The sequence below is a fragment of the Palaemon carinicauda genome, chromosome 22 (genome assembly GCF_036898095.1).
Source record: "Palaemon carinicauda isolate YSFRI2023 chromosome 22, ASM3689809v2, whole genome shotgun sequence".
Classification (NCBI taxonomy): domain Eukaryota; kingdom Metazoa; phylum Arthropoda; class Malacostraca; order Decapoda; family Palaemonidae; genus Palaemon; species Palaemon carinicauda.
Window position 1 is genome coordinate 115188004 of NC_090746.1, and position 7500 is coordinate 115195503.

General features: G+C 34.4%; 1 protein-coding gene and 1 long non-coding RNA gene across 3 annotated transcripts in view; one reads left to right on the forward strand and one right to left on the reverse strand.

Annotated features, from left to right (window-relative positions):
• Positions 1–7500, forward strand: part of Plod (procollagen lysyl hydroxylase) — a 432367-nt gene that overhangs the window by 359175 nt on the left and 65692 nt on the right. The window lies entirely within an intron of this gene.
• LOC137616704 (uncharacterized) overlaps positions 1–7500 on the reverse strand; it is a 45042-nt gene that overhangs the window by 3366 nt on the left and 34176 nt on the right. Inside the window, exon 2 of the long non-coding RNA XR_011039490.1 lies at positions 5314–6167. This is a non-coding gene — a long non-coding RNA (uncharacterized lncRNA). The remainder of the gene's footprint in view (positions 1–5313; positions 6168–7500) is intronic.

Sequence of the window (7500 nt, forward strand, 5' to 3'; positions counted from 1 at the left end):
AGGTCATAAGGATGATACATAATCCCTGTAATGATAAATACAGCATGCTGAAGTGAGAGAAAAGGGCGTTTTTTTTTTTTTTTTTTTTTTTTTGGGGGGGGGGGGGTTCCTTCAGTGTGAAAATAATGTAAATGTAACATCTGATATTTGAGATTGTAATTCGAAAAGCAGCATAGTTTTAGATCTCAAGATTGGAAAGAAATATTAGTAAAAATTATGCTGCTAGTATATATACTCAAGTTATTTTAGCTTTTAAAAGGAATTCTGACTTTAAAGGGAGGCTGGAAAGGCCCCTATCAAAAATGCAACACTGCTTACTTTATTTCCTGTTCGTGATGCTTACGTCTAATATCTTGAAGCACAACACTATAATCCAGCATGCTTGACGAAGCAGATTGGAGGAGGAGAAAGCAAACACGGGAATTCTCATTTTAATCTCTCGTAGTTGAATCAACAATGTGTTTATTTACATCACTCGCTTCCGTAAGCAAGTCCTGTTGTCATTTGCTCTTTGGTGTATGCCGGCTCCAGATTTTGCCCGCTGTAGGATTTTTTCTTAATCAGTTGAGGGATAATAAAATGTGTTTATATAACTCGATTGCTTTTTTAAACGATTGATAACAGCGTGTTATTTGGGAGACTAATAGGAGTGGATGTCTTAGAGGAAAGTGATTGGATCATTAGCGAAATGATGAAACGATGATGTGCCACCTGATCAGCTTCTGTTTTCGGCTTGTCAATTAAAAGTCAGGCGAAAACAGAACTCAAAGACTGAATGTGATTTTTTTTTCGCTGCCCTTATACCCAATTCCGTGTGGAATATGTGGGTCTGGTTAGTTGTAATTGTTAATTCTAGAATGGCATGGTGCTATTAGTTTATTCTTTTCGTAAATTGACCACCTTTGAAAATTTGTGCCTGCTTCTGTTTTTTTTTTTATTTTTTTTTTTTATTTTTTTTTTTTTGACACAGTCCTATCGCTTTCGTATTTATTGGTTGAGCACTGCCCTTCTTTCTCCCTTTTCCTTTGTATTTTGGCGTTAGAAAAAATAAAAATTACTCACTACTTCCATTTGACCTTTCAGAAAAGTAAAGGATAAAATTGATATTTACCCTTGGTTAGTATTTTATTCCAAATTAAACCAGTTTTTATACCGCCCCCTCCATTTTGGCTTCAATTCATCAATATTAAAATGATTCTCATACCTTCCTTGGTGTCAAGCGTTAATTTTTTTTTATGAAAATGAATACTCACTGCACACGCGAGAGTTGTAATTCTTAAATATTCAGATGTATCTCAATTTCCATTAAAAACTCGTTATGTAAGAAGACTAGATAGACTCTGGCACATCCATATTTGATCCATAATCCAATTGTTCAAAAACATTATTGGCAATTCTGTTGTTTGTCACAGTACGGGTCTGGTATTGATCGACCTAGGAATTCCCTGATGAAGTCCTTGTTTGATCCAAATGCTGAAGAGGTCGTTGATTGCAATTTGGTTCATAATATGAAGAAAATTACACTTTTCAATGGAGTTGGGGTCTTTAGAAGTCACGAAGTTGGGGTGACTTGTTGGAAATCATGAAAATTAGAAATGTTTATCTAATTACAAATGGGTTATTAGTTTTAGCATTGTCTTTGCCATCCTGGAGTGTTTTGTTAGCAAAAAACCAATTCTTTCATATGGTACATTAGGGTATAAATGAATAGATCGGAGCAGACACATTTGGTATATATTTTCTTCTCCTGAGGCATTTATTTTTTTCATTTTCTAGTACTATAGGTATGAAGTCAAAACCCCCTCCCCCCTAGATAAAATCATCTAAGTTTTTAAAGCTTCTAACTTCTAACTTTTAGATGTGAAAATCTTCTCCATGTTCCAACTCTCTCTCTCTCTCTCTCTCTCTCTCTCTCTCTCTCTCTCAAGAACTTCCATAATTTTAATGTTTTAAATTTAACGAAATACTTCTAGTACTACAGATAGCTAATGCTTAGTGATTGTTCAGTCCGTGATTAATAGAAATAAATGATTTAGTATCCAATATGAAAAGTTATCCACTAACCTCTCTGGGATCGAGGGCCATAAGGATACTATTGGAACTTCGAAACTAATTCTATGCTCTTCCATGAAAAAAATCTCTCTCTCTCTCTCTCTCTCTCTCTCTCTCTCTCTCTCTCTATGCTCATGTTTTCCTTTTTGTTTGGCTCACAATAGAGAAAATGTAAAGCGCCGTCTCTGTTGGATACTGTTGTCTGTTGTAGACATATTAGCAGGAGTTCTCCAATGTCAAACTTTCTCTTCAATACCCGACTTTTAATTCACCTTAGTGCTTCTCTTCGTGCTTGAATAGGATTTTTATATTAATGAAATTCGTTTTGTAGTTGACTGTCCATATGCTGAATATCATTTGCTTCCTCACTTAGTTACAACGTTTTTCAAGTTTTAATGATGTTATTATTATTATTATTATTATTATTATTATTATTATTATTATTATTATTAGCTAATCTACAACCCTAGTTGGAAAAGCAGAATGATATAAGCCCAAGGGCTCCAACATTGAAAAGTAGTCCAGTGAGGAAAGGAAATAAGGAAATATATAAGTTATATGAGAGATAATGATCTATTAAAATCAAATATTTTAAGAACAGTAACAAAAATATAACAGATATTTCATATACAAACTATAAAATGACTTATGTCAGCCTGTTCAACATAAAAAAACATTTGTTGCAAGTTTGAACTTTTGAAGTTCTACTGATTCAACAACCCGATTAGGATGATCATTCCGCAACTTGGTTACAGTTGGAATAAAACTTCTAGAATACTGTGTAGTATTTAGCCTCATAATGGAGAAGACCTGACTATTAGAATCAACTGTATACTTAGTATTACGAATATAGTGGCTTTGTCCGGGAAGATCTGAATGTAAAAGATGGTCATAATTATGAAAAATCTCACGCAAATTGTTTCTTCCCTCACTACACCATTGCAAAACCAGGTAAGTCAAGATAAATCTACCACTACACCAGTGACAAAATGTGTCCCAAGTAGTTTAGATAATAATTTGTGTAATTTTCCAGGACTAATTTATTTTTTAATTACTGAAGAAAGAGATAAAGAAACTATTAAATATGTTTTTACAATTTAAAGATCAACTGAACGTTAGCTAGTATCATGAAAATTTTAACGATGGTCGAGATGATATATCCTAAAGGTAATAGAAAAATAAGTTTATCTTTGCAATACGGTAATTTGAAAATGTTTCATAATGAAACCACTGGCTTTAGAGAACATAACACAAATCGGCAAAGACAGTATTTTATGAAATTTACAAACCTTTTATTAGAATATAAAATTTACAAAATCAATATCTTAATGATTTGGCGTTTTTGTGGATAATGTTTATATATTCTGCTGAATCAAATTGAAAGGTATTCATGAAACAGGCTTAGATCATCTGTCATGGAGGAGTTTTTCGCTTGCTTTAGACTTTCACTGCCTTGGGGTAGAGTTCTCTTGCTTGAGTGTACACTCGGGCGCACTATTCTATCTTATTTCTTTTCCTCTTGTTTTTTTCAAGTTTTTATATTTTATATATGAAATATTCATTTTATTGTTGATACTGTTCTTAAAATGTATATTAATTGTTAATTACTTTTCTTGTAGTTTCCTTATTTCCTTTCCTCACTGGGTTATTTTCTTTGTTGGAGCCATTGGGCTTACAGCATTCTGCTTTTCCAACTAGGGCTGTAGCTTAGCAAGTAATAATAATAATAATGATAATAATTAATATTATTGCCTCCTGAAGACGTAGATGGTGATGATCGGAGCCACTGAGAAAAATGAGACTATCAGACCTTTTTTTCTTAATCTTGGAAAAGAAAGAATTGCTCCCCACATAACATCAAAGACGCCCCGGGGAAATTCTCTTGGACAATTCGTTTGTTCAACTGTAGAATTTATTTATATGTATATATATTAAAAAAAGTAAGAGGAGACCTGTTTTCGCCAGAGCAGCAAAACATAGCAGAAATTCCAGTTAAGTCTTATGTAATATTGATGTTAATCACTAGAGACCTTTCATTACCAAATATTAAACCTTATCTTGCTTTAGAATGTGATGTACTTTGTTGAGAAATATGCTCAGGAATCAATTGGAAGTGTGAGATTAAATTAAATGAATCCTGTGTTTTTACTATTGTCACAAATCACGAATTTAAACGATATAATCTTTTGAATAATTGTATTGATGAATCATTACTTATGGTGAAATTTGTTGTATTCTGTTAAATGGTGATTGAATTTGATAAAATAGTAACTATAGAGTCTGTCATCCTTTTGTGAACGAAGCTTTGACATTACAATTCACTTATTCAATTAAGTATTCTCATTTATATTGCTTGAGATAAATCCATCCTTGCCCTTTTAAGGATAAAATTATCATAAATGAATATTACATTCAAGACTTTGATTTTTTTTTTTCACAGAAAAGTTGTTTGTCATCAAAGAGAATAATATTATAATCTCAAGTGACTGAATTTTTACACTTGACCTTAACGCTACCTTATACTTTATGTAGAGTTTCTTTTTGTCAGTCCTGGTAAGTTGGAATACTGAGTGCCAGAATTGAATGTCAGTCGCGTTTGCTCTCTCTCTTTCTCTCTCTCTCTCTCTCTCTCTCTCTCTCTCTCTCTCTCTCTGAATCTATTGTTTTATATTCGTTTAATTGACGTGACAATTGATAGCAATTTTCTTTCAGTATTTCATAATCTTTATAGCACTGTGTTATATTTTAATGATTATTAATAATGCCTATTTTTCTCTCTTTCTAGGTACGTGTTTCTCAGTTCAAAGTAAGATTACAACTATTACTGTACACACCCATATTTATTAGAATTGCGACCCAAATAAAGGGTAAGTTTTATCATCAACATTTTTCCCTATTATGTCATAATTTGTGAGTGTGTTTTGGTAGAAGTTTTTGTTTTCGATTTCATATGAATCATTTTAACAAGACTTTACGAAAATTTGTAGAAATCTTTACATGATGTCAGACTTCAGATGTCGATTTCCATAGTCGGCGAGACGCCAGGTTACTTCAATAAATCAGGCAATCGTGGCAATCTTCATATAAAGCAAAACTCAAAGCCTTTCCTGGGGGGGGGGGGGGGAAAGTAGAAGCAAAATTGGATATGCAAAATACGAAATTATAAACTTAATGAATAAACAGTGTCATTCTCATACCACTTTTAGTATCCTGGATAATATTCAGTTACAACTCATTTAAACATAATATTGACTTGCTCACCTGCTTGTAGGAGATGATGTGTATTAGCAGGAAGGTTAGGACACACCATAAGAAATTCATGATAGCCTTTTGCTTGATCATGGTGCACACCAATTCTTAGCTAGCACAGAATGACGGGCTATTTTGAGAGTCAACTTGCGACTGGATTAGCTCAGCCGAACGGTTTTGCAAAGAATACACTCCCGAACACTTTGTGTTTACGCACAAGATTAGTCTGCTTGTTTTGGGTTCGTGAAATGTAATCAAGAACGACAGTTTGCAAGATAGTCTTTCAGTTTTCACTTCTTAGTTTACGGTATTTTCTCTTAATGATCTTGGTATACTTTTCCTTAATATAGACAGGTGTAAAAGCAATATTTAAATTGATATATTTATATTAATAGTAAAATAGAACTAATAGGAACATCAAGATTCTATCTTTGTATTTTTTACAGGTTTCACGGATTGATATTTTTTGTGTGTTGAAAGTTATTGCTGTAAAAATATAACGATTAGTTTATGCAGTCTGGTTAAAAGCAGCATAAAGATCATTGAAACCTCCCTTTTTTTGCATTAGGTTCGTTGTCGATATCACAAAGCCACTTGACCACTTTATTTTTTTTTCCACTTTTGAATAACACTTTCTCAATGTCTTGACATCAACATCTGGCTCCGATATCTTGAGTGACCTGTTCTCTGGGTCCTATAGGATAAGCTTGAGTATTCTAGTCATGAGTAGCAGGTCGCGAGAGTCCTCGGTCATGGCAGGTCCTATTGGTCCTTCCCCGGGCATCACAAGTCGGTCTTTGGTCTTTCTGATCGGGAGAGTTGGAAGACGAGAGGTTCCTTTGAAGTAGTTCCTCAGATGACGTGACCTGGAATAGGAAATTCGGTGGTTTAGAAGTTTTCGGGATTGATTCGTTGCTTGTAATCTTGTTTCTGTTTATTCTCAAGTATTGTTTTATGAGAGAGAGAGAGAGAGAGAGAGAGAGAGAGAGAGAGAGAGAATTGATTCGTTGCTTGTAATCTTGTTTCTGTTTATTCTCAAGTATTGTTTTATGTACGAGAGAGAGAGAGAGAGAGAGAGAGAGAGAGAGAGAGAGAGAGAGAATTGATTCGTTGCTTGTAATCTTGTTTCTGTTTATTCTCAAGTATTGTTTTATGTACGAGAGAGAGAGAGAGAGAGAGAGAGAGAGAGAGAGAGAGAGAAAATTGATTTAAAAAGTCCGTGATATAGCGTTTTCCTGGGTTTTATGGCCAACATAAATATCTTCGAAAAGTATTTATAAATTTCTCAATTTCTCACTCTTTCCCTACCACAGAGGATTGAATATGTGGCCTACTAATTTTGAATAACAGAATTATACAAAATACTGTAGTGTAAGACTAGCAATCTTTACGTGAACATTTTATGAGCAGACTTTAATAAATCAGTTGTTTATTTCATTAAAAAAAAATTCTAGCAAAAGGCTTCCTGTAGTAATAAGGCTTTAAAATAAAACGATTCCAATGATGATAGTTGATTATTTAGCATAGCTAGGCTAAGACTTCTTATAATCTATACTTCCAGTCCAAATCGTAAATGAAAATTATCTATTTTGTGTTATTGTGTATGGAGCCTTACACACACACACACACACACTCTCTCTCTCTCTCTCTCTCCTCTCTCTCTCTCTCTCTCTCTCTGTTCACACCTTTCCTGAAATATTTTGTTATTCTGTTTTGTTCTCACCCAACTTCTAAGCTTATTTTTGTCCATGTTCTTTGTTTAATTTTGAAGAAGGGCTGTTTATGAAGCCCCTTCTCTCTCTCTCTCTCTCTCTCTCTCTCTCTCTCACTTCGTGTGTGTACGTGCATGTGTTCCCTGTGGCCACAGTGGTGGCTCATTTCCCACCGTGTCCCACGAGAAGGGCGTGGGAGGCCTGGCCGTTTAAATGTAAGTTGGCTCGCCCTTTATTACGCCATCCTGTACAATTGTGCAAAGCTTCAAAATCCCTTCAGCGGTCATTGAGCAGCTGCAAGAGTACCGGTTAATGTTTGTCTGTCATCCTTCTATCCTTCGCCCAGTCATCATCCTTATGTCTCTATCCATCTATCTCTATGCATTTTTGGCTGGTCATTGTCATATTAAAGTTGAGGCCAAGCAAATGATTGAGTGTCGTCACCTCTCTCTCTCTCTCTCTCTCTCTCTCTCTCTCTCTCTCTCTC